At 45.2% G+C, this 27,184-nt stretch overlaps 1 protein-coding gene across 1 annotated transcript in view; it reads right to left on the bottom strand.

The window, feature by feature from the left end:
* tjap1 (tight junction associated protein 1 (peripheral)) overlaps positions 1 to 10,878 on the bottom strand; it is a 247,775-nt gene extending 236,897 nt beyond the window's left edge. The window contains exon 1 of the mRNA XM_060925556.1: positions 10,563 to 10,878. The gene's annotated coding sequence lies outside the window, so the exon portion shown is untranslated. The remainder of the gene's footprint in view (positions 1 to 10,562) is intronic.
* Between the last annotated feature and the right edge of the window lie 16,306 nt (positions 10,879 to 27,184).

The raw sequence follows: 27,184 nt of genomic DNA, 5'->3' as shown, positions 1-27,184 counted from the left end.
TCATTGCTGTTAAACCTACCGTTCTTCATTCAGACTCTAACTGAAAGTCAATCACAAAAATGCCAACATTCAAGTATTGCATTTCACATAAGAATACAAGTCTGTCCTATTTGTTGAGAGCATATCTCAGATTTGATATTATATGTCACACAGCTAAGATTAGCCCTGGAAATAAACTGAAATTGAGGAGAAGTATATGTATGTAAGACAGTTCATTGAATTTGAAATTGATCATTGATCACCACCACTAGCTGGATACTACTCTCAATGAAAACATACTTTAATTCAAAATTTGGGAAAGTCAATTTTTCAACCCTCTGGTTAACAGCAGTGTCAAATAATTATGAAACATGCCAGCTTCTGCTTTTAAAGTATCCATGAAACGACCCGAGAGCTGTTATTTGATTCCGTTTGTAACGCATTTCCAGGGGCAAAAAGAAACTCTGAAAAGCAGCTCGAGTTTGCCGGTATGATGCAATAAACCTGTTAGGTTTTGATCGGTCTGTACCGAAGCAGGTTGAACTGAAGGAGTACGATTGAGGAATGCAGAACCTCTGCCACCCAAGAGATTCTGCCTCGTGGATCGATCCGGGAGCAGTCAGTCAGTCAGTCAGTGAGACAGACACAGCTGCTCAGAGAAGTTTCTCAGTTTACTGTCGGACAAACATGAATATCACATTCAAGAGTGTGTTGTAGCCATGTGATTGGATGAAGATTTAATTGACGAAGCTAACTTATCCATGTATGACGGGGTGATGTAAATGGGTGATGACGCAGTACACATCACTGGTTTAGACCAGGCTTGCAGTACTCGAGTCTGACTCGTGCCCTAATTTTAATTGCTCGTGACTTGACTTGAGCACTGATGACTCAGACTTGTGCATTCGCTGCATTCAGACTCGTAAACTGGAGACGGTGACTCAGATTTTTTTCCTTTATTTTTTGTAATATGCCATAATAATGAATTCTTCACGAGACTTGTGCGAGACTTCAAACGTGAAGGGTCAGCGCCGCCATTTTGAAAACTGTTACACAGCTGCCAGATCGCCATATCATTCCAATTTAGATTAATTTCAAGATTTGCCAGCTTCATCAGTGATGGAGTGTCAGTCCTGTGCGCTGTGGCACGGGCACCTTGAACAAGGCGCACCTGAGCTCGATTAAGGACCGGTGTGTTTGCCTGCTTAAGGACTGTGCTGATGCATTTGCATCGCGAAGTATTACGATATGCGTGTACGCATTACCGAGCCTTTCTACCTGTTGTCTCGATTTCCTGTTTCACGATCCTTGTGCCCGTTTCTCGTTCTTGTCCGCGCTTAGCCTTTGATGTACTGTTTGCGCCTCGACCGACCCTTTTGCCTGTATTCTGGTTTTTGATCTCGCCTGCCGATTTGGATTGCTTGCCTGAGTATATATATTGGCTCAGTGTATATATATTCTGTACTTTATTAAACTGTATACTTCTGCACATACATCCGCTTCCCTCGCGGACGTGACATGGAGATTATTCCATACGACTTCAAACCAATGTGGAGTAGAGAAGAGCTGAAAAGACGACAGGATAAGGACTAGTCCGTCGCGCTGGTATTTACGTCGTTACCAGACTCAGAGACTTTTTTTTTTTTTAAAGATATTTTTTTTGGGCTTTTTGCACCTTTATTGGATAGGACAGTGTAGAGACAGGAAATGAGCGGGAGAGAGAGACGGGAAGGGATCGGGAAATGACCTCGGGCCGGAATCGAACCCGGGTCGCCCGCATTCATGGTATGGCGCCTTAACCACCTGAGCCACGACGCCCCCAGACTCAGAGACTTTTGAATGGATTTACTATCAACTCACTACTAGGACAAAGCTTCAGCCCTTCTTGTTTTCTCTGTAACCGCTAATCCCATGCAGGGTCGCGGGGCAAGCTGGAGTATATACCAGCTGACCATGGGCAAGAGGTCCAGGGTGTACCCTGCAAGTCGTCAGCTCATCGCAGGGCTGACACTAAGGATGGCGAAAACTAAAAAAAAATCTTGACCGACCACCGAGCCACATTAGCCGGTTAAAGTCGGTTAACCTATGAGTTTAACAGGGATGCAAACGGCGCGCCTTTTGGCGGATGCCGCCTTTTTCACGGCTGAATCGTGCAGATCCAATCTTTTGTTTTGGGGGGGGCGTTGGAGTGTCTGAATAATTTCAACTGCATTTGCTTATTTCATCTCATCTCATCATCTCTAGCCGCTTTATCCTTCTACAGGGTCGCAGGCAAGCTGGAGCCTATCCCAGCTGACTATGGGCGAAAGGCGGGGTACACCCTGGACAAGTCGCCAGGTCATCACAGGGCTGACACATAGACACAGACAACCATTCACACTCACATTCACACCTACGGTCAATTTAGAGTCACCAGTTAACCTAACCTGCATGTCTTTGGACTGTGGGGGAAACCGGAGCAACCGGAGCACCCGGAGGAAACCCACGCGGACACGGGGACAACATGCAAACTCCACACAGAAAGGCCCTCACCGGCCACGGGACTCGAACCCGGACCTTCTTGCTGTGAGGCGACGGCGCTAACCACTACACCACCATGCCGCCCATTTGCTTATTTAGTAATTTTAATACAGAATTTACTCTGATGAAATTATTCAGACACCAACGCCCCCCCCCCCCCCCAAAAAAAAAAATCGGATCTGTACGATTCAGCCGTGAAAAAGTTGGCATCTGCGCCTTTTTGTGTGGAGAGATATAATCTGCAATAACATGCATTGTTGGCTACAGACCGAAACATACTTTCAGAATGCACTGGCCAAGGCAGGACTAAACTCCATGTGTCTTCTAATAATAATTAAAAAAAAAAAACAATAGTAATTTGTAAGCTAAAAAGCCTGTGTCTACACTTTTCTCTCGCCGAGTGGCAGCTGTTTTCAACTGGGGCGGGACATGACTGAATGGGTGTTTCTGATTTGTCAGCTGTCTTCAACTGGGGCGGGAGGGCGGGACATGACAATGGGTGTTTCTGATTTGTCAGCTGTCTTCAACTGGGGGCGGGAGGGCGGGACATGACTGAATGGGTGTTTCTGATTTGTCAGCTGTCATCCTTACACCGCATGGCACGCCCCAAGCGTTTACAACACAGAATTCCAGGTTCTCCGCTCCAAAATCGGCAGCTTCAAAACAATTGTTTGTTTGTTTTTTTTAACCGACAACCAAAAAAAAATTAACCGGTTGACGTTGATTCGGTCAACCACCGGTCAAACGGTCATCAGTTAACATCCCTAGCTGACAAACAAACAAACAAAAACAACCACTCACACTCGCGGTCAATTTAGAGCCACCGATTAACCTCACCTGCATGTCTTTGGACTGTGGAAGGAAACCCATACAGACACGAGGAGAACATGCAAACTCCACACAGAAAGGGTTTGAACCCAGAACCTTCTTGCTGTGAGGCGACAGCGCTAACCACTACACCACCGTACCGCCTTCAGTCCTTCTTTAAATAAATAAATAAATAAATAAATAAATGGGGGGAGAAACGCACTCAATCATGAGTTGAACAACCATCTTCAGACAAAGAAAGTCGACGAATATTATGCTAACCTGGTGGCAAGGTTTAAAAGTCGGTGGTTTAGATAATATTAAAACTCAAATGTGATTTAAATCTTGCTTATTTGTTCGCAGCGCTTCACATGTAGCCTCAATAACGTTTGCCTTGAGCATAATGTCTGGTGGACAGCACGGTGGTGTAGTGGTTAGGGTAGTAGCTCACTGGGCTGTGACAGCTTGCGAAAGTCATTCGCGAGAGTGTTTCAAAAAAAAAATGTCTTCACGGGGCTTCTCAATTTCCTCGCGTGAGTCGCAAAGTGTCACTCCTTCGTCGCTGAAATTTTGAACCTGTTCAAAAAAAATTTGTGCGACAAAATTTCTCTCAAAATAGCTGCAAACGCGTCGCTGGTGTCGCAAAGCTGCCGCGAACCCTTCTCAAGTCAGTTTCCATGAGGCTTCCTCTACTTCCCTGCCTGTCGAGGGAAACCCGGGCTGCGACAGCCTGCGACCAGTTGGAGACAACAATTATGGTAAAATACACGAATATCAATTCAGTGTGATTCCAAGTGAAAATTGTCGCTAATTCACATATCGCAATTGTCGCGTCTCCAACCAGTCGCAGGCTGTCGCAGCCCAGCGAGATACTGGCTTTAGCAAGAAGGTTCTGGGTTCGAACCCAGCAGCCGACGAAGGCCTTTGTGTGTGGAGTTTGCATGTTCTCGCCATGTCTGCGTGGGTTTCCACCACAGTCCAAAGACATACAGGTTAGGCTCTAAATTGACCGTGAGTGTGAATGGTTGTTTGTTTGTATCTGGGTCTGTCTCAAACTGGGTACTGTGGGGGTACCCCACTAAATATACTCAGTCAATAAACTATACGGTTTTGAATGGTGATGTTGGTTTTAATTTGAAATAAAATGATGAAAGAAATAATACAGATAAAACTAAATCTTTGATGTGAATACTCTATTCAGAATTTGGCAAAAATTCTGCAAATTTGTGGAAAAATGGCGGCTTGATCTGGGACATGATAAATGGTTGACTACATCGCATTCCCTTAAAAAGGTTGCAGTCCACTGAAAAGTCTACAGTTATCACTAACTGTATTTTAACTTGTAACTTTATACACCTAAGGATTGGTGCGCTCACAGAATAATCATAACCGTAATAAAACATCATGCAAAATATTTGCTCACCGTTGTAACTCCATTTTCCGCAAACCCAAAACCAATACGATCGTGTGTTTTGATCTCAACGGAAAGCCTCAGGGTCAAGGTCGCTACCGCACCAAAAGTAGTAACTTAACATCACTACGCCATATAAACATTTAGTTATAAATCTGCGATTTTGTTTTTTAAAACGAAAGCTGAAAGTTCAGTATCGAATATGTTTCTTACAGAATACTGTATGTTACGATGGTAGCTGGTGTTGTATGAATTTCTGAGCTATAAAATGAGTCGGGCGGCACGGTGGTGTAGTGGTTAGCGCTGTCGCCTCACAGCAAGAAGGTCCTGGGTTCGAGCCCCGGGGTCGGCGAGGGCCTTTCTGTGTGGAGTTTGCATGTTCTCCCCGTGTCCGCGTGGGTTTCCTCCGGGTGCTCCGGTTTCCCCCACAGTCCAAAGACATGCAGGTTAGGTTAACTGGTGACTCTAAATTGACCGTAGGTGTGAGTGTGAGTGTGAATGGTTGTCTGTGTCTATGTGTCAGCCCTGTGATGACCTGGCGACTTGTCCAGGGTGTACCCCGCCTTTCGCCCGTAGTCAGCTGGGATAGGCTCCAGCTTGCCTGCGACCCTGTAGAAGGATAAAGCGGCTAGAGATAATGAGATGAGATAAAATGAGTCGTGGTCTATTTTTTTACCGTAGCGTGTTATTTGTGTGCGGGGAAGGACACACATTAACAATCTGCATGTGTAGAATGGAATTTTCCACTCCAACAATTAGAAGTTGATCGCGCTTCCATTTGCGGCCTTTCTGTTACGCGGGTGATCTGTTCGGACGTTATCGCTGAAAACGTGAGTTTTGACAGTTTGATTTTGTTTTAGTCTTGCAGTATAAGGCAATAGAATGTTTCTTTTTCATTTTACTTTCATATTTCATAGTGTTTGCATATTTTTGGCCAATATTTTGCAACCATGGTCAATTTAGATCGAACTTTTGATAGAATCTACAGCCAGACATTTTGCCTCGCGCTCCGTCCGGTGCGGTAGTGATGTCCCGTTGCTCGCGCGCCGCAGCAGAGACCCACGCGACCTTCAGCCGGTCCAGTCACTGTTCTTTTACCACCGCCGTTATTCTCATCTTTCCAGTGTGTTCTTGATTTTTCCATTGTGTCCTGTTTTGCCATATCAAATACCCAAAACGTATCATATTATTCATATTTAAGTGAATAATCAATTCAGTCATCATAACTTGGCATTTTTAACCCAAGCAATCAAAAAGAGGAAATTTATTCAATATTTTCACTCATCTGTGAAGGAGGGGCTTTAATTCTTCATGATGGAGTTATTTTATATGGAAATCAATTTTACAAAAGCATTTGAATTGTATTTCATAAGGTGGGGGCCTCTGTGACCAACGTGTTACTATCGGATTCACTTTCCGATGGTTCGAACTCATACGGTTCTACGTGTATAGCAGTAGCATGCACACACACTCCAATTTCAGGACTATCACAGTCAGACGTATTACTATCTGAGGAATCCGAAGAATCTCCAATAAATCCGAACGAAGAGGCCGTTGCAACCACTCTCGCCTGCCGAGTCTGGCTTTGGTCTGTAGCTGTCAAATGAACAGAACTGAACAAACAACTGAAAGTCAGATTGTTTCAAAACAATCGGCCACAAGGTCGGCCTTCAAGAAGCGAGAGCACAGACGGGTAAGATGCGACTCTCATTTGGATGCAAAACACTCGTTTACCTGCATTTAGATTAATACATGTAACTTGTATTGTGTGTTTAAGTTACCGGTATAAGATTATTTAATTTGCTTCAGAATGTGATTGTCTCAGTTCATCTGATTATTTAATTAGCCTTTTACGTTTTATCAGTGAAAATGCATGCATCTCTCTGGTGACGGTGGCAGAAAAGAGGACTATGGACAAACTATTGAACATCATGGACGATGCCAGTCACCCTCTGCACACCGTCATCAGCAACCAGAGGAGCCTGTTCAGTGACAGAATGCCCCTCCGCAAGTGCAGGACGAACAGACTTAAAAACTCCTTTGCCCCTCACGCCATCAGACTGTACAACTCCTCTCTGGTGGGGTAACAGGAGGACAGAGGACGGGAAGGAGCAGTAGCCTAGCCTGACAATAAGCAATACTGGACAATGTGCAATATAATGTGCAATATCTCTCCTGCTGGCCCCCTTTTTTTCTTCTTCTTTTCCCCCCTTCCTCTCTTCCCCATATCTTATTCTTTTTATATTTGTATATGTAAATACTTAATTTATCTAGAAGTTTTCTCTATTTTCTATTCTCTGTTTATCCTGTAATGATGCTGCTGGAATCTTAATTTCCCTGAGGGAACCCTCCCAAAGGGATCAATAAACTATCTAATCTAATCTACATGTATACTGCATAAGTTAGAACACCTATCCTGATTTAATGAGAGTCAACCCACCATCAGTGAAGTCAAATCAGTCTGAGTTGAGCAAGTCGGTAACGAGATTTCTCACTTTCAGCAGTTATGGATAAAAAGAAAGAAAAGCACAACTTTATTCATCACACACTTGTGAAATTTCCTCTCTGCACTGAACCCATCTGAAGCAGTGGACAATGAGCGCACACACATACCCAAAGCAGTGGGCATCCATGCTAACAGCACGCGGGGAGCAGTTAAGTCCAAGGCTGCCCCGTATTAACCTAACCGCATGTCTTTGGGGGAAACCGGAGCACCCGGAGGAAACCCACACAGACACAGGGAGAACATGCAAACTGCACACAGAAAGGCCCTCGCCGGCTGCTGGGTTCGAACCCAGAACCTTCTTGCTGTGAGGCGACAGTGCTAACCACTTACACCACCGTACCACCCAAGAGAGCCACCTGATTGGAAAAGTTGCCCTGTACATCTATGGTCTGCTGGTCAATTCAACATTCGTCTGAATGGAGGGGGGAAAAAAAAAAAAAAAAAAAGATAGTGATGGCGGCATGGTGGTGTAGTGGTTAGAGCTGTCGCCTCACAGCAAGAAGGTCCGGGTTCGAGCCCCGGGGCCGGCGAGGGCCTTTCTGTGTGGAGTTTGCATGTTCTCCCCGTGTCCGTGTGAGTTTCCTCCGGGTGCTCCGGTTTCCCCCACAGTCCAAAGACATGCAGGTTAGGTTAACTGGTGACTCTAAATTGACCGTAGGTGTGAATGGGAGTGTGAATGGTTGTCTGTGTCTATCAGTGTGTTTACATGCACATCCAAATCGAGCTACTGTCGGTAATGGAGCTAAGGGTCCCAGCAGGGGTGCCAGAGAAATCCAATCCTACATGCACACAAGGAAATCGAGCTATTGTGTGAGGTACATCGTGCACCCGAGCCACAGGTGGCACTACACGCCCCATCGTGTTGGTACACTTCCGGTTGTCGTCATGAAGAAGAGGAGCGATTTCCACTTTACATTCACACCACATGTCATTGCCACCTGTTGGCTACAAACTGTCCTGCGCAGACCACTGTTTTGTAAGACAACTTATTTTGCACAATTGTATATTTTTCTAAAGTCCATTTTTTGCTTACAATTTAACTTATGTCTTAATAAACACACAAAAAGTTCAATTGTTTTTGTTTTTTGTCTCCTTGTTCCTCCTGACCTCTTCTGCTGCTCGCTACTACTACTGTTGTCATGCCGACCGAGGCTCTTGTGTTTCCCACTTGTGGTCTCGTCACTCCCAGAAGGGAAGTAAGTAGCTCGACTACGTAGCTCGATAGGGTTACGTGCACTAAGTAGCTCGGCTACAATCGCATAATCTAGGTCGCGTAGCTCGATTAGGAGAAATCCAGTTTGTTTCGATTTCAGCCGAGCTAAGGTGTATCCATGGCATTCAGAACATCGATTTCAGTCGAGCTACGGCAGAAATTCGATTTTCTCTATGTGCATGTAAACGCACTGCATGTGTCAGCCCTGTGATGACCTGGCGACTTGTCCAGGGTGTACCCCGCCTTTCGCCTGTAGTCAGCTGGGATAGGCTCCAGCTTGCCTGCGACCCTGTAGAACAGGATAAAGCGGCTACAGATAATGAGATGAGATATTGCATGGTTGATGGGCGGCACGGTGGTGTAGTGGTTAGCGCTGTCGCCTCACAGCAAGAAGGTCCGGGTTCGAGCCCCGTGGCCGGCGAGGGCCTTTCTGTGCGGAGTTTGCATGTTCTCCCCATGGGTTTCCTCCACAGTCCAAAGACATGCAGGTTAGGTTAACTGGTGACTCTAAATTGACCGTAGGTGTGAATGGTTGTCTGTGTCTATGTGTCAGCCCTGTGATGACCTGGCGACTTGTCCATGCCTGTAGCCAGCTGGGATAGGCTCCAGCTTGCCTGCGACCCTGTAGAACAGGATAAAGTGGCTAGAGATAACGAGATGAGATGAGATGAGATATTGCATGGTTGATGGGCAGCACAGTGGTGTAGTGGTTAGCACTGTCGCCTCACAGCAAGAAGGTCCGGGTTTGAGCCCCGTGTCCGCGTGGGTTTCCTCCGGGTGCTCCGGTTTCCCCCACAGTCCAAAGACATGCAGGTTAGGTTAACTGGTGACTCTAAATTGAGCGTAGGTGTGAATGTGAGTGTGAATGGTTGTCTGTGTCTATGTGTCAGCCCTGTGATGACCTGGCGACTTGTCCAGGGTGTACCCCGCCTTTCGCCCGTCGTCAGCTGGGATAGGCTCCAGCTTGCCTGCGACCGTGTAGAACAGGATAAAGCGGCTAGAGATAATGAGATGAGATGAGATATTGCATGGTTGATGGGCGGCACGGTGGTGTAGTGGTTAGCGCTGTCGCCTCACAGCAAGAAGGTCCGGGTTCGAGCCCCGTGTCCGGCGAGGGCCTTTCTGTGCGGAGTTTGCATGTTCTCCCCGTGGGTTTCCTCCACAGTCCAAAGACATGCAGGTTAGGTTAACTGGTGACTCTAAATTGACCGTAGGTGTGAACGGTTGTCTGTGTCTATGTGTCAGCCCTGTGATGACCTGGCGACTTGTCCATGCCTGTAGCCAGCTGGGATAGGCTCCAGCTTGCCTGCGACCCTGTAGAACAGGATAAAGTGGCTAGAGATAACGAGATGAGATGAGATATTGCATGGTTGATGGGCAGCACAGTGGTGTAGTGGTTAGCACTGTCGCCTCACAGCAAGAAGGTCCGGGTTTGAGCCCCGTGTCTGCGTGGGTTTCCTCCGGGTGCTCCGGCTTCCCCCACAGTCCAAAGACATGCAGGTTAGGTTAACTGGTGACTCTAAATTGACCGTAGGTGTGAATGTGAGTGTGAATGGTTGTCTGTGTCTATGTGTCAGCCCTGTGATGACCTGGCGACTTGTCCAGGGTGTACCCCGCCTTTCGCCCGTAGTCAGCTGGGATAGGCTCCAGCTTGCCTGCGACCCTGTAGAACAGGATAAAGCGGCTAGAGATAATGAGATGAGATGAGATGATGCACAGGATCCTCAATCAGTAAACAATAACAAGATGTTTGTTATTAAGAAATCAGTTCAGGTTTTCTTTATGAAACCAGCAGGGACAGTGAGAACAATGTGAAAGGGAAATGTCAGGGTGATTTTCTCAGCCTGGGGCTGTTTAGTCTGCTCGGTGTGGAAAATTAAATCCACCTTCAAGGCTGTTCCTGCTAAACAGCGACTGTTAGCACGGTACCAGAGAGAGAGAGACATTTACAGCAACACCGGTGCTACAATCTCTCTCTCTCTCTCTCTCCCTCTCTCTCTCTCAGACTCTCACACAGCAGTGCACTGGGTGTGTTTATATCAGTGACTGGATTACTATCAAAAACACACAGGCATTTTAGACAGCATTAACACACACACACACACACACACACACGGTGTTCTTACCTCCGGTGTTTTTTCTGTCGCGTCTCAAAAATAGTCGGATTAAATCAACAAGAGCCGCCTCAGAGTCCGGGTGATAAAGTTTGTGCACTCTTTCTTTCCCCTCAGCTTTGCTAAAACTCGCTCCAGTCAGGAGCCGCAGCTCGGCGTTAATCCTCGCTCTCTCTCTGGCGCCTCTACCAGCGCCCGACTGCACCAATAACCGCCCCGAGTCCGCTGCTCAGGCTTTACTGTCCTCCACCGCCCCGCTCTCACTGACACAGCACTGCTGCAGCTCACAGCTAAACTTATCCTCTGCTCTTCTCTCCCAGCGCCATCTTTCCCGCGGGGCATGTCGGGTAATCCTGAGGAATCCCCACACACAGCCTGACGGTATCCAGTGGAGCAGGGATTGAGGACGCGTCCGAATCCGCGTCCTAGCCTACTAAACCGGATGCAGAAACAGCACTCACAGCACTGAAAGTGTAGCGCGAGGGCAGGTGGCTGGTTTGAGATGCAGCCTCAGTTTGACAAAACCAATCAGGAAAATAGTTGGAAAGTTCGTCAAAATAGATCAACTTTATATTTTCACTGGATCGAAAATAAAGAAGAAGAAACCTTTATTTGTCACATGCACACTTCAAGCACAGTGAGATTCATCCTCTGTTACTGTATTTAACCCATCTGAAGCAGTGAACACATGCACACACTGCACCCGGGGAGCAGTCAGGGGTTAGATACCTTGCTCAAGGGCACTTCAGGCCAAGGCCGCCCCACGTTAACCTAACTGTGTGGGAAACCCACGCAGACACGGGGAGAACATGCAAACTCAACACAGAAAGGCCATCGCCGGCCGCTGGGCTCGAACCCAGAACCTTCTTGCTGTGAGGCGACCGTGCTAACCACTACACCACCGTGCTGCCCATCAACCATGCAATATCTCACCCCGCCTCTCGTCAGCTGGGATAGGCTCCAGCTTGCCTGCGACCCTGTAGAACAGGATAAGCGGCTACAGATAATGGATGGCTGGATTTTCATACGAGCTACATCCGGGACATGAAGAACCCAAACCGTGACATAAATCTCTTTAGTATAAATATGGAAGTGATTGGTTGAGAAATTCAGACTATTTCTCAATAATCATCTCAAGCGACTCGGCATGCAGGTGGAAATGGGGGAAATGCCATTAAGGATCATCCATCCATTATCTGTAGCTGCTTATCCTGCTCTACAGAGTCGCAGACAAGCTGGACTCACCCATAGTCCCACTGACTACGGGTGAAAGGCGGGGTACACCCTGGACAAGTCGCCAGGTCATCGCAGGGCTGACACATAGACAAACAACCATTCACACTCACATTCACACCTACGGTCAATTTAGAGTCACCAGTTAACCTAACCTGCATGTCTTTGGACTGTGGGGGAAACCGGAGCGCCCAGAGGAAACCCACGCATACACAGGGAGAACATGCAAACTCAACACAGAAAGGCCATCGCCGGCCGCTGGGCTTGAACCAAGAACCTTCTTGCTGTGAGGCGACCGTGCTAACCACTACACCACCGTGCTGCCCATCAACCCTGCAATATCTCACCCCACCTCTCGTCAGCTGGGATAGGCTCCAGCTTGCCTGCGACCCTGTAGAACAGGATAAGCGGCTACAGATAATGGATGGATGGATTTTCATATGAGCTACATCCGGGACATGAAGAACCCAAACGGTGACATAAATCTCTTTAGTATAAATATGGAAGTGATTGGTTGAGAAATTCAGACTATTTCTCAATAATCATCTCAAGCGACTCGGCATGCAGGTGGAAATGGGGGAAATGCCATTAAGGATCATCCATCCATTATCTGTAGCTGCTTATCCTGCTCTACAGAGTTGCAGGCAAGCTGGACTCACCCATAGTCCCAGCTGACTATGGGCAAGAAGTGGGGTAAACCCTGGACAAGTCACCAGGTCATCGTAGGGCTGACACAGAGACAAACAACCATTCACACTCACATTCACACCTACGGTCAATTTAGGCCACCAATTCGCCTAAGCTGCATGTCTTTGGACTGTGGGGGAAACCGGAGCACCCGGAGGAAACCCACGCATACACAGGGAGAACATGCAAACTCCACACAGAAAGGCCCTCGCCGGCCGCTGGGCTCGAGCCCAGGACCTTCTTGCTGTGAGGCGACCGTGCTAACCACTACACCACCGTTCCTGCCCCCCGTTAAGGATCAGAAGGCTGCAGTTGATGATGGCATATTAGGTCAATCTTCAGTGGCATTTTGACAACCTCATCTCATCTCATCTCATTATCTCTAGTCGCTTTATCCTTCTACAGGGCCGCAGGCAAGCTGGAGCCTATCCCAGCTGACTACGGGCGAAAGGCGGGGTACACCCTGGACAAGTCGCCAGGTCATCGTAGGGCTGACACAGAGACAAACAACCATTCAAACTCACATTCACACCTACAGTCAATTTAGAGCCACCAATTAGCCTAAGCTGCATGTCTTTGGACTGTGGGGGAAACCGGAGCACCCGGAGGAACCCACGCATACACAGGGAGAACATGCAAACTCCACACAGAAAGGCCCTCGCCGGCCGCTGGGCTCGAGCCCAGGACCTTCTTGCTGTGAGCTAACCACTACACCACCGTTCCTGCCCCCCGTTAAGGATCAGAAGGCTACAGTTGATTATGGCATATTAGGTCAATCTTCAGGGGCATTTTGACAACCATCCTGCTAAAAGTATAACAAAAGATTGTTGGGAACATCATGAATCTAATTTCCTAAGTTTTGGATGGATAAATGATGCTAAAGCAGAGAGTATTGGTCGACATCAGCTACAGTACTGCCCAACAGTCCCATTATCACCAGTCCCACCATGGTTATTCCCATTACCAGTTGTAGATTTAAATATTCATCGGGAAATAAGAAAGAAATCAAAGGATATCTCAGTGAAGGAAATTTTACAAAACTATTTGGATTTTTATTTTTCTAAATATACATGTATCTTTACAGATGGTTCTAAAGACCCAAAAAAAAGGGTGTGCTGGATCAGCAGTGTATATCCCAAAGAAAGGAGTAAGTATTAAGAAAACAGTGACCAACAATGTGACTGTTTATACAACAGAATTAGTGGCAATATTATTGGCCCTGGAACGGGTTAAAGAAAATGCAATAAACAAAACAGTCATAATCTCAGATAGTTACTCAGCATTGGAAAGTATTCAATCAGGTAAATCATTTAGAACAGATATAAATCAATGAAATCTTTATAACACACACTCACTATCCGTTTTGTGTCAGTTGACACGTTAGACGTGTGTATGACTAGCAGTCTTCAGCAGAGCTCTCCATTCAGCACGGTCTTGAGTTGCCTTCTCTGCGATATTCTATAGCTTCAAGTCAGCATGGACAGATTCTTTCCAGCTTTTTCGAGGTCGGCCACGGTTGTTTGCTCCTTCAACTTCCAAGGTAGTACACCTGTTGATCCAAGAATTACTGCGTTGGACCGGACGTGTCCAAACCAACGGAGACTATTGTATCTGAGGACAGTGTCGAGGCAACGGAGGTTCAGCATCCGCAGAAGAGAAGACGTGCTAATTAGTGTTCCTCTTTTGACATTGCACAGCCATAAAAGCATGGCTCTTTCATTACGCTCAAGCCGGTTTTGGTCATCTCTTTGGAGTGCCCAACATTCAGAACCGTACAACATGGTGCTACGCACACAACTGCTGTATAGTTGACCATGGGTATGAAGTGAGACAGCTTTGCAGGTTAACAATGGCAGCAGTTCTCTAAACTTTCCCCAAGCAGAACGAGTTCTGATAATTGTTGCCAGTTCACAACCACCTCCTGGGCAGATACCATCACCAAGGTATATGAAGCTATCGACGACCTCTAGTTTGCTACCTGCCGACATTACCTCACTGCATGGTCTTGCATCAATCGGTCGCGCTCCTCCGAGACAACGCTGACACTTGTAATCTGGGTTTTCAACTAACCTCCCCTGCGCATCTTTTGTGTACCCACATTTTGCAACCACTACAGAAAAACTTTGCGTAAAATAGATTCCAAGGGCTTTATAACTAGTTTTCTTTGGGTACCCGCACATGTTGGCATGGAGGGAAATGAACAGGTTGACAAGCTGGCTAAGCAATCACTAAATAAGATAAAAATAGAATTGCAAATCCCAATTAGTAAGGCAGAGACTAAGATTTACATCAAGTCCTACGCAAAGTCAGTCTGGCAGGAGTATTTGGATGGCAGTGAAACAGGAAGACATCTATACTACATTGAAAAACAGGTGAATACTGGAAGAATAGCGGGAAGGAGTTGGAGAGAAGACATCATGATCATCTGTTTAAGAATTGGACATACAGGACTTAATTATTCTCTTAACAAAATAGGCAAACACCCAACCGGAAATTGTGAATACTGTAGCCATCTGGAATCAGTAGCGCATGTAATATTTCACTGTAAGAAATATGAACGTGAGCGAAATGAGCTTTATAAATCTCTCAGAATGGTTTATCATCACAATTTCACTTTATCTGGGAGAGCATCAAGTCAGATGTATTGTTACATTATCAAATTTCTGAAAGATTCAGATTTAGCTAAAAGAATATAAGGGGTTTGTTGTTTTGTTTTGCTCCCTTATATCTTCTGTTCCACACTCCAGCCCAGTCGGTGGCGGTAATGCACCTTTAAGTTGGTTTGCCAACCACCATAAAACCTTAAAGAAGAAGAAAAAGAAGAACCGTGACTCGGCAAAATGGCTGCTGATCACTTTGTCACCTTAAGTGAGGAAAAAATCACAAATTATGAAAGAAAATGCGGTTTCTAAAAGCACTTAAAGGGCTGATGACACGAACATGACTCTATGCAATTTCTTAAATAAACTATACAACATGGCAAACGTTAGATTTCTGTTATAATTATGTGAAAAGAAGCTGTTGTTACGCAAATATCCAACTTTTAATTGCACAGCGCAAGAAAACTGGGTCCGTGGCTCGCGGCCATGTTGTGACGTCAGCGGAAGAACACGCTGCGGTTCACTGGCTGTTCTACTCTGGTTCTACTCAATGGAAATGGCGCATGAAAATGCCGGTGAACTCTCTAGTGCTAGCTCTTCCTCTTCTGGGAGTCTAGAATTGTGTTGATCTCTTCCGAATAGAATCTATGATAGCCTACCCTCTTTACCCTTTGCCTCTCGTTGCTAGGCGGCAGTTACATGAAAGCCGCAAGCTTTCACAAGCAAATACATGACTGATATCACGCCGACTTCATGATTACATTTATGATTATCATGTAGAATCTATAGCTCTACATACCTTTATCTTATGTCGTTTCACAACACATGTTCTGACAGGAGGACTGTCTTTGGATCCGGCATAGCTACTAGTAGACCCCCTCCGGAATACTGGCAGTGTTGCCAGATTGGGAGGATTCCCGCCCAGTTGGGCGGTTTCAAGTGCATTTTGGTGGGTTTTGAACATATTTTGGGCTGGAAAACGTCAGCAGTATCTGTTGCCAGATACTGCTGAAGTTTTCCAGCCCAAAATATGTTCAAAACCCACCAAAATGCACTTGAAACCGCTCAACTGGGCGGGAAACCTCCCAATCTGGCAACACTGTGTAGGCACTGCTGATGGTAGTAACACAAGTTTGTGATGAACTGAACACCCAAGAGATTCTTTTAAGCTGGGAAGGGTGTCAAAACAATCCAAATCGAAGTGTTCAGAGCACAGGACGGATGTTGGTGAGGGCTCCCACTTGTCACAAGTGCGCCTGACTTGCTTCACCCACTTCACATGCAGCTCGGGATCTCTGGGAAACTTGAATAAACTTACCCCATCCTTGTGGGTTTTGGAGCAAAAGCTGGCAACACAACGCGAAGGCATAATAACTATATATATATATATATATATATATATATATATATAATGTATAATAATAATACTAATAATGATAAACTGAACACCTGTCGCATCAACAACAAACTGGTAAGTTAGGAGGAAGATTCTTTCGATGACGTCATATAGCTCCTCCTCCTCTTTCGTCTCCTGGGTGCTGCAGCCCTGTCAAATTTGCCTAAATAGCCGCATTTATCATCATAACTTGTAAAATAGGCGCCTTCGTGAATTAATATATGGATCATCGGGAATTACTTTTTATGTTATAAAACATCGCCAAAGATGTCAAAAACGTGTCATCAGCACTTTAAGGTGCTACGAAGTTTGGTCTAAAACTATTCAAAGCTAAGGTGGAATTGTGATTTATTTTATCGATTTCAAAACAAAGCATTTTATGTGAGTCGGCATCGATAAGGGACACAAGTCTGTGCCGCGCCTTTATTACATTTGCATGCTGCTTTTGAAGTTTGAAAGAAGTTGTTTTTTAATATGATTTTTTAAAATAATCATCTGTGTATTATACTAAAACAATTCTCTGCCTCAGGCTCAGTGAATATCACTTCGCTTTGGGCGAATAATTGTTAAATATGTCACTTGTGAGGAAATCGATGAATTGTTTTGATAAATCTGGGTACTTTTTGTTTGTATATTCGATATATCGCACAGCCCTAGTCTGAATCTTCGCTTCATATATGTTTCTTATTTTCAACTAGCCAGCCGGGCTGGCTAGTGACAGGAATTACCCGCCAAATGACAAATTAAGTCGCCTCAGGCGACCGGATCATCGCGAATTTCGAGCCGTATAAAGTGTTCAATGAAGATGAATAAATAAAGAAAACTAGAGCAAAGAAAGAAAGCTATTCTACAAAGAAAATTCCCAGATCCCTACCATGTCTATGTACACTGGTGTTAATTACTAAACAAACAAACATACCTATCTACAGCAACACAAATTCTGGACAGAGTGATATACTGATGTCTTGTAAAAGTATTCATCCCCCTTGATGTTTGTCCTGTTTTGTCACATTACAAACTGGAATTAAAATGGATTTTTGGGGGGTTAGTACCATTTGATTTACACAACATGCCGACCACTTTAAAGGTGAAAATTGTTGTTTTATTGTGACCCAAATAATAATTAAGATGAAAAAAGAGAAATCTGGAGTGTGCATAGGTATTCACCCCCCCAAAAAAAGTCAATACTTTGTATAGCCACCTTTTGCTACAATTACAGTTGCAAGTCTCTTGGGGTATGTCTCTATTAGCTTAGCACATCTAGCAACTGGGATTTTTGCCCATTCCTCAATAGCCTGGCAAGCCAGACTAAATGTGAATATTTAGTCTGGCCTCGGTCGTAGACATTTCTGAAGGGTGTGGGAGGAACAACCCGTTGTCTTTCAAACTGTCTCTGTGCGTATAGGCCAACGCTCTGACCAATCAGCGCAACAGTGACTGTGACGTAGTCAGAGCGACAGAAAGCAGTGGGGGAGGCCTTGAAATAAATAATTTTTCAAAATGCGTATTAATTAACAGGTTCTAGATATTAAGAAGTTTGGAGATAATGACCACAAGTTTGGAGTCTGTACCACATACTTAACATACACTCTTTTTTTTTTTCAAGTGTTTTTCAAGGGTTTGCTTAAACTGTTTGAGAGTTTTTATTTTTATTTAGTGGTGTTTGGTGAAATAATTTCCCTTAAATTTAAAATAACAGGAAAATAAGAAACAATCAAAAAGTAATGTTTCAAAGCTGTTTATTAATTCTTCGTACTGCACAAACTAGCCCCATCCTTTTGGCTATGAGCGGAGCAGCTGGTAGATCAGACTTTTGCCATAGTCGGTCGGCAAAACAGCGAAAACGTCCTTCTTGAAAAGGAATGAGCGGAGAGCCTCTTCCTGCTCATGTTTCAACGAAAACTCCAAGTCTAATTCTTCTAAAACTGATTCCAAAGCGGAGTCAAACGCACGCTGTTCACTAGCCGTAGCCATCTTTCCTGTTATGCTTTCTCCAGCGTCACGCAGCCTTGTCATCACTCCTGCAAAAGCCCGCCCAAAGAATCCAAACAAAAACCCTGCGTTGTGATTGGCGGGCACGATTTGATCCCTGGGGTTTGTTGATATGGTGCGAGGCTAGACCCACTCGTAGGCAAAAATATTTTTGGCCGCGAGGCGGGTGGGTCTAGTTTACTAGGCTAATTCCTCAAGGCAAAACGGCTCCAACTCCTTCAAGTTAGATGGGTTGCGTTGGTGTACAGCAATCTCCAAGTTATGCCACAGATCCTCAATTGGATTCAGGACTGGGCTTTGACTAGGCTATTCCAAGACATTTAAATGTTTCCCTTTAAACCACTCCAGTGTAGCTTTAGCAGTATGTTTAGGGTCATTGTCCTGCTGGACTGTGAACCTTCGTCCCAGTCTCAAACCTCTGGACGACTCAAACAGGGTTTCCTCCAGAATTGCTCTGTATTTAATGCCATCCATCTTTCCTTCAGTCCTGACCAGCTCTCCTGTCCCTGCAGATGAAAAACATCCTTACAGCATAATGCTGCCACCAACATGCTTCACTGCAGGTATGGTGTTCTCAGGGTGTTGGGTTTGTGTTGCACATGGTGTTTCCCATGATGGCCAAAAAGATCAATTTTAGTCTCATGTGAACAGAGAATCTTCTTCCATGTGTTTGGCGAGTCTGCCACATGCTGTTGGGCAAACTCCAAATGTGTTTTCTTCAGCAATGACTTTTTCTGGCCACTCTTCCATAAAGCCCCGCTCTGTGGAGTGTACGGCTTAAAGTGGTCTTATGGACAGATACTCCCATCTCCACTATGGATCTTTGCAGCTCCTTCAGTGTTATCTTTGGTGTCTTTGTTGCATCTCTGATTAATGCCCTCCTTGCCCGGTCTGTGAGTTTTGGTGGACAGCCTTCTCTTGTCAGGTTTGTAGTGGTGCCATATTCTTTCCATTTTGCTATAATGGATTTAATGGTGCTCCATGGGATATTCAAAGTTTGGGATATTTTTTATGACCCAACCCTGATCTATACTTCTCCACAACTTTGTCTCTGACCTGTTTGGAGGCTCCTTGGTCTTCATGTTGCTTGCTTCGTAGTATTGCAGAGTCAGGGTCCTTCCAGAACAGGTTGATTTATACAGATATCATGTGACCAATCATGTGACACTTTGATTGCACACAGGTGGATCTCAATCAACTAATTATGTGACTTATGAAGTGAATTGGTTGGACCAGCTCTTATTTAGGGGTTTCATACAAAAGGGGGTGAATACCTATGCACACTCCAGATTTCTGTTTTGTTTCATCTTAATTATTGTTTGTGTCACAATAAAACAACATTTTGCACCTTTAGAGTGGTAGGCATGTTGTGTCAATCAAATGGTGCTAACCCTCCAAAAATCCATTTTAATTCCAGGTTGTAATGCAATGAGACAGGACAAACACCAAGGGGGATGAATACTTTTGCAAGACACTGTACATGGCCAAATGTTAGCGTCAGTACTCAGTAGAGGAGTTCAGTTCCTAATCAGAAGAACACCAGCACGAGATGGCAGTCAAGGGTTCTGCTGATCTTCAGTGACAGAGAGGCCATGAGGAATGCAAAGCTTGCAGTGATTGCAAGCAGTCACTGAAGGGCTTTTTTAAGATTTGGCCAAAAGTTACTGTGAAACACTGCCTCGCCGAATGGCCTGTACAGTGGTGCTTGAAAGTTTGTGAACCCTTTAGAATTGTCTATATTTCTGCATAAATATGACCTAAAACAACATCAGATCTTCACACAAGTCGTAAAAGTAGATAAGGAGAATTCAGTTAAACAAATGAGACAAAAATATTATCTCATCTCATTATCTCTAGCCGCTTTATCCTTCTACAGGGTCTCAGGCAAGCTGGAGCCTATCCCAGCTGACTACGGGCGAAAGGCGGGGTACACCCTGGACAAGTCGCCAGGTCATCACAGGGCTGACACATAGACACAGACAACCATTCACACTCACATTCACACCTACGGTCAATTTGGAGTCACCAGTTAACCTAACCTGCATGTCTTTGGACTGTGGGGGAAACCGGAGCACCCGGAGGAAACCCACGCGGACACGGGGAGAACATGCAAACTCTGCACAGAAAGGCCCTTACCGGCCACGGGGCTCGAACCCGGACCTTCTTGCTGTGAGGCGACAGCGCTAACCACTACACCACCGTGCCGCCCACAAAAATATTATACTTGGTCATTTATTTATTGAAGAAAATGATCCAATATTACATATCTGTGAGTGACAAAAGTATGTGAACCTTTGCTTTCAGTATCTGGTGTGACCCCCTTGTGCAGCAATAACTGCAACTAAACGTTTCCAGTAATTGTTGATCAGTCCTGCACACCGGCTTGGAGGAATTTTAGCTCATTCCTCTGTACAGAACAGCTTCAACTCTGGGATGTTGGTGGGTTTCCTCACATGAACTGCTCGCTTCATATCCTTCCACAACATTTCGATTGGATTAAGGTCAGGACTTTGACTTGGCCATTCCAAAACATTAACTTTATTCTTCTTTAACCATTCTTTGGTAGAACAACTTGTGTGCTTAGGGTCATTGTCTTGCTGCATGACCCACCTTCTCTTGAGATTCAGTTCATGGACAGATATCCTGACATTTTCCTTAAGAATTTGATGGTATAATTCAGAATTCATTGTTCCATCAATGATGGCAAGCCGTCCTGGCCCAGATGCAGCAAAACAGGCCCAAACCATGATACTACCACCACCATGTTTCACAGATGGGATAAGGTTCTTATGCTGGAATGCAGTGTTTTCCTTTCTCCAAACATAATGCTTCTCATTTAAACCAAAAAGTTCTATTTTGGTCTCATCCGTCCACAACACATTTTTCCAATAGCCTTCTGGCTTGTCCATGTCATCTTTAGCAAACTGCGGACGAGCAGTAATGTTCTTTTTGGAGAGCAGTGGCTTTCTCCCTGCAACCCTGCCATGCACACCATTGTTGTTCAGTGTTCTCCTGATGGTGGACTCACGAACATTAACATTAGCCAATGTGAGACAGGCCTTCAGTTGCTTAGAAGTTACCCTGGGGTCCTTTGTGACCTCGCCGACTATTACACGCCTTGCTCTTGGAGTGATCTTTGTTGGTCGACCACTCCTGGGGAGGGTAACAGTGATCTTGAATTTCTTCCATTTATACACAATCTGTCTGACTGTGGATTGGTGGAGTCCAAACTCTTTAGAGATGGTTTTGTAACCTTTTCCAGCCTGATGAGCATCAACAACGCTTTTTCTGAGGTCCTCAGAAATCTCCTTTGTTCGTGCCATGATACACTTCCACAAACATGTGTTGTGAAGATCAGACTTTGATAGATCGCTGTTCTTTCAATAAAACAGGGGGCCCACTCACACCTGATTGTCATCCCATTGATTGAAAACACCTGACTCTAATTTCACCTTCAAATTAACTGCTTGTCCTAGAGGTTCACATACTTTTGCCACTCACAGATATGTAATATTGGATCATTTTCCTCAATAAATAAATGACCAAGCATAATATTTTTGTCTCATTTGTTTAACTGGGTTCTCTTTATCTACTTTTAGGACTTGTGGGAAAATATGAGGATGTTTTAGGTCATATTTATGCAGAAATATAGAAAATTCGAAAGGGTTCACAAACTTTCAAGCACCACTGTATTTCCCACACTACTACCTTTTTTTTTCCTGTTCTGTTTTCACAAACAGTTACAACAATTTATAACATGGCCCTGCTGACTGCTGGAATCTGATTGGTCAAAAGGTGTTGATTAATTTTCTGTTGGCTAATAGCACAGGTTTGATAGTAGTTCTGGCTATAATTCAAATTATAATTGCAATTCATCCATCCATACCACATATCCACCAGGGTCACAGGGGAAGCTGGAGCCAAACCCAGCTGACATTGGGTGAGAGGTACGGTACATGCTGGGCAGGGCTAACACAGAGGCAAACAACCTTTCACACACACCTATGGGCAATTTGGAGTAGCCAGTTGACCAAATCCACCTGTCTTTGGACTGTGGGAGGAAACCCATCCAGGCACGGGGAGAAAGGCCCCATTCAGCCGTGAGGTTCAAACCTAAAACCTTCTTGTTGTGAGATGACAGTGCTAACCACTACACCGTCATGCTGCCCAATCATACCTATAGGTTATTATGTCTATAGCAACCGCTCACTTGACAGGGACTTGAATATCAAACACCCTACATAATGGTCATCATCACTTTGCGAACCATGTTTGGTTGACTTGGCCACAATTGCAGCAGTAGCGTGGCCAGCTCCTTTCTGCACACACACACACACACACACACACACACACACACACACACACACACACACACACACACAGTTTAGAGTAGCCAGTTAACCTAACTTGCATGTCTTCAGACTGTAGGGGAAACCGGAGCACCTGGAGGAAACCCAGACAGAAACCCAGAAATCTACACAGAAAGGCCCCTGTCCACCACTGGGCTCGAACCCAGAACCTTCTTGCTGTCAAGGACGCGTTATCCTAATGGGCTTCAGAGCCTCGGCCACTAGGGGGCCTCGGAGGTAGCGAGATCGGAAAATATGAAACGATATTTTCAGAAGTTTTGATCATATTGATAACATTTTTGATGCATTTCGCTACCCGTAAGGAAGCCCACCTTGTCCCGTCACATAAATCACCCGTCATTGTCAATATGATCACTGTCCACCATGTCTTCACACGCTACGCCAGCTTGAGTTCAATGATTCAATTAATGACTTCGCTTTCCAGAAAAGTAGGAAAGTGCCCTTGTAAGTTGACCCATGGCTGTCAAACTGAATGCGCAAAGCTGTGTGCCACTGCTGTTTGGGACATTACGTGTGTGAAAGGATGAAATGTTTCACATAGCCTAACATTTTGAGATTTATTTCTGAGAAACACGATATTTTTCTTTCTTTGTTATCGCTCTTTGTTTTCACAAGTTAAAAGTCGCCTGGATTCCAAAATGAAAACGAACGGTTATATACCAAATGAATGTTCTTGTTCTGAATACTAAAGAAACTGTTGTAGGCCTCGGTTATGTTCTTGACATGTTTTTCATTGACTCACTCATTCAAAGGCTTCTTGAGGCTAAACTTTAGTTCACCAGACTTGTTAACCGTGATGTCTGATGGATTTTCTTCAGCATGCAATTGCCTATTTCACCATTGCTTTTTCTCGATTAAATAGGTGTTGATGGATATAAAGTTTTATCATTCAATGGTATTTCTAATTGTGCCACTGTCATTAAGTTTCTGTGTCTAGTTAGACAGGCACGTCTGAGGGGGTGAATTTGCTGAGCGCAGTTGACAACAGGTGGGGGTGGGGCCTCGGGGGGGTGTCTGCCCACAGCCTCGGGGGGGTGTCTGCCCACGGCCTCGGCAAGGGTTAACGCGGCCCTGCTTGCTGTGAGGCAACAATGCTAACCACTGCACCACCATGTTGCCCCTTACATAATCACAAACTGATTAAACAAGTTTAACAAAGAAATATCTACAGGACAGAAGACCTTCCATTATTTCTCATTATTATTAAAAGTTGTTTTATTATTTTCAGGAAAAAAGAGAGGCTAGTGAGAAAATAACTGTTTATCATTACTATAACATAAGTGATAACAGGAACTCACTTATCTGATGGATGTTCATGACATGAAATATAACTGTAAATGGTTAAAATGCATGACGTCATTCATTATTAAATTAAAAATTGTTATTGTAAAAAATGCTGGTGTAAGAGGGACATGCTGTTAGTAGAAATCAGCTTTGTTGTGGTAGGATCACATGACCCTATCGTAAATTATTTCCTTATAACAGCACGCCTCGTTGTATTTCATTTCTTACATAACATGTCAGTGGAGCAATGCGTTCATATCACCATTTCAGGCATGTTATGGAGCGAATAAAATAAAGATTCTTTTCCACATGGTTTGGCCATTCAAAGACCATTCCCTCAGGCTTGGTTACTTCAGGTTAGAGACCTTTCTTCTGACCGCTAGTGTTGGAAGGTTGACTTAGTAATGTTGCACCAGCCTATCACAGCTGATCTCAGAACAGCCGGTGGTGATCACATGCTACTAGAATAGTTATAGTCTGCTCACCTCAGACCTGCTTCTTGGGAGTATGACAGGAAACTGGTCGAGGGTGGAGGAACATTTGCATTTCATTCAAAAGAAGGGAACATTCATCCGGAAAATGAGGTCATCTGCGACCTGGATTTACTGGAGTCAAAGCTTCTCAGTGTCAAAGTAAACTTTAAACCCACATCAGTCATCAGGAACACAAAGTTCACTAAGTTCCTTAAACAATAACATGAATTGAAAGCAGACTGCAAAACTGATTTTGTTTAATGGGAAATAATGTTAAAAAAAGAAAGAAAAAAGAGCATTGTGATTGTAATGTATAAGGTGTATGTGTATGTGTGCGTGAGTGCTTGAATATGATCGTACATATAGAGTACTGTGCAAAAGTTGTAGGCACCTTTATTATTATTCATCTCATCTCATCATCTGTAGCCGCTTTATCCTGTTCTACAGGGTCGCAGGCAAGCTGGAGCCTATCCCAGCTGACTACGGGCGAAAGGCGGGGTACACCCTGGACAAGTCGCCAGGTCATCACAGGGCTGCACATAGACACAGACAACCATTCACACTCACATTCACACCTACGGTCAATTTAGTCACCAGTTAACCTAACCTGCATGTCTTTGGACTGTGGGGGAAACCGGAGCACCCGGAGGAAACCCACACGGACACGGGGAGAACATGCAAACTCCACACAGAAAGGCCCTCGCCGGCCACGGGGCTCGAACCCGGACCTTCTTGCTGTGAGGCAACAGCGCTAACCACTACACCACCGTGCCGCCCCTTTATTATTATTTTTTTTTAGTACAAACTTAGTTATTTTATGACTTCTACATTATGGAGCCAGGGCAGCACAGTGGTGTAGTAGTTAGCACTGTCACCTCACAGCAAGAAGGTCCTGGGTTCAAGCCCAGCGGCCGGCGAGGGCCTTTCTGTGTGGAGTTTGCATGTTCTCCCCGTGTCTGCGTGGGTTTCCTCTGGGTGCTCCGGTTTCCCCCACAGTCCAAAGACATGCAGGTTAGGTTAACTGGTGACTCTAAATTGACCGTGAATGTGAATGTGAATGGTTGTTTGTCTGTATGTGTCAGCCCTGCGATGACCTGGCGATTTGTCCAGGGTGTACCCCGCCTCTCGCCCATAGTCAGCTGGGATAGGCTCCAGCTTGCCTGCGACCCTGTAGGACAGGATAAGCGGCTACAAATAATGGATGGATGGACACAAGTGTTTTACTGGGAAATACACCACTCGGATTTTCATACAGGGGTGGCACAGTGGTGTAGTGGTTGGCACAGTGGTGTAGTGGTTGGCACAGTGGTGTAGTGGTTAGCACTGTTGCCTCACAGCAAGAAGGTCGTGGGTTCGAACCCAGTGGCCAGTGTGAAGTTTGCATGTTCTCCCCGTGTCCGTGTGGGTTTCCTCGGGGTGCTCCGGTTTCCCCCACAGTCCAAAGACATGCAGGTTAGGCTAATTGGTGGCTCTAAATTGGCCGTAGGTGTGAATGTGAGTGTGAATGGCTGTCTGTGTTAGGTGGGGTTTACATGATTAGACCGTATCAGCGGATCATCAGATTAACGTTTTTAAAACGATTAGCGTGCACACAGCAACGCCAATACACGATTTGCGTGCACACAGCAACACCAATACACGGATACGCTCGGCTCCGCAGGCATCCTGCGCTCCAAATCACTCCGCCCTGAACAGCGAGTGCCCTCTGGAGGGTGCGCATTCCGGCCCTGCGCAGCTCACAGAGCGCGCGAGTGTAGTGCACGAGCAGTGATTCGGGACTGAGCCGCTGTGTGTGTGATCTCAGTGCATATCGGGCATGCGCGTCACTTACCACTTGCAAGTGGAAGGATGGCAAGCCTAAAGACAATCATAACTACACAATGGGCAGTATTTGCATCAGTATTTGCAGTATTTTCATACTTTTATACTCTTTAATGAAAGGTGATACAAGGCGGAAGTCCGCGCCGTTTTTCAGCAGTCGCGTCACATGACCAACGTCAGCGAATCAGGAAGGTGGATGTCACAGTGACGTTGTCCAATGACGACGCCAGCTAGAGCTCAGCACAGCGTATCCGCGTATTCTCAATGTTTGCACAGCACCGGACCAGACACGATCTGGATTGAATACGTGGACCCTGGCGGATTCCCGTTTCCCAGCGTTTCCAGGCGTTTTAATGTACACGGACAGTGCATCCGCGAAGAAAACGAGACAGATACGGTCTAATGTAAACTTGGCCTTAATGTGTCAGCCCTGCGTTGATCTGGCAACTTGTCTCGCCCATGGTCAGCTGGGATAGGCTCCAGCTTGACCGCAACCCTGCACAGGATAAGCAGTTATGGATAATGCATGGATGGATTATGGAGCCAATACAAAAACGCTTTAGATTTCCAAACGTTAGTTTTCCGGCACAAAATTAAATGTTACAGAAAAATGTTTGTATGTCAGTAAAGAAAGCAGCATATTACATAACAGACCACTTTTCAGACAAAAACATAATGAAGGCTACTGGGTTTCGCTGCAAAAATAAGTACGACAAAGTATCCAAAAGAACTGCGGCTGATTTTGTAAGATGCTCAGTAAAACTTACAGCCCATTTCC

The sequence above is a fragment of the Neoarius graeffei genome, chromosome 7, assembly GCF_027579695.1.
Source record: "Neoarius graeffei isolate fNeoGra1 chromosome 7, fNeoGra1.pri, whole genome shotgun sequence".
Classification (NCBI taxonomy): domain Eukaryota; kingdom Metazoa; phylum Chordata; class Actinopteri; order Siluriformes; family Ariidae; genus Neoarius; species Neoarius graeffei.
The sequence above is the reverse complement of the archived record's forward strand: the minus strand, read 5'-3'. Positions and strand labels throughout refer to the sequence as shown.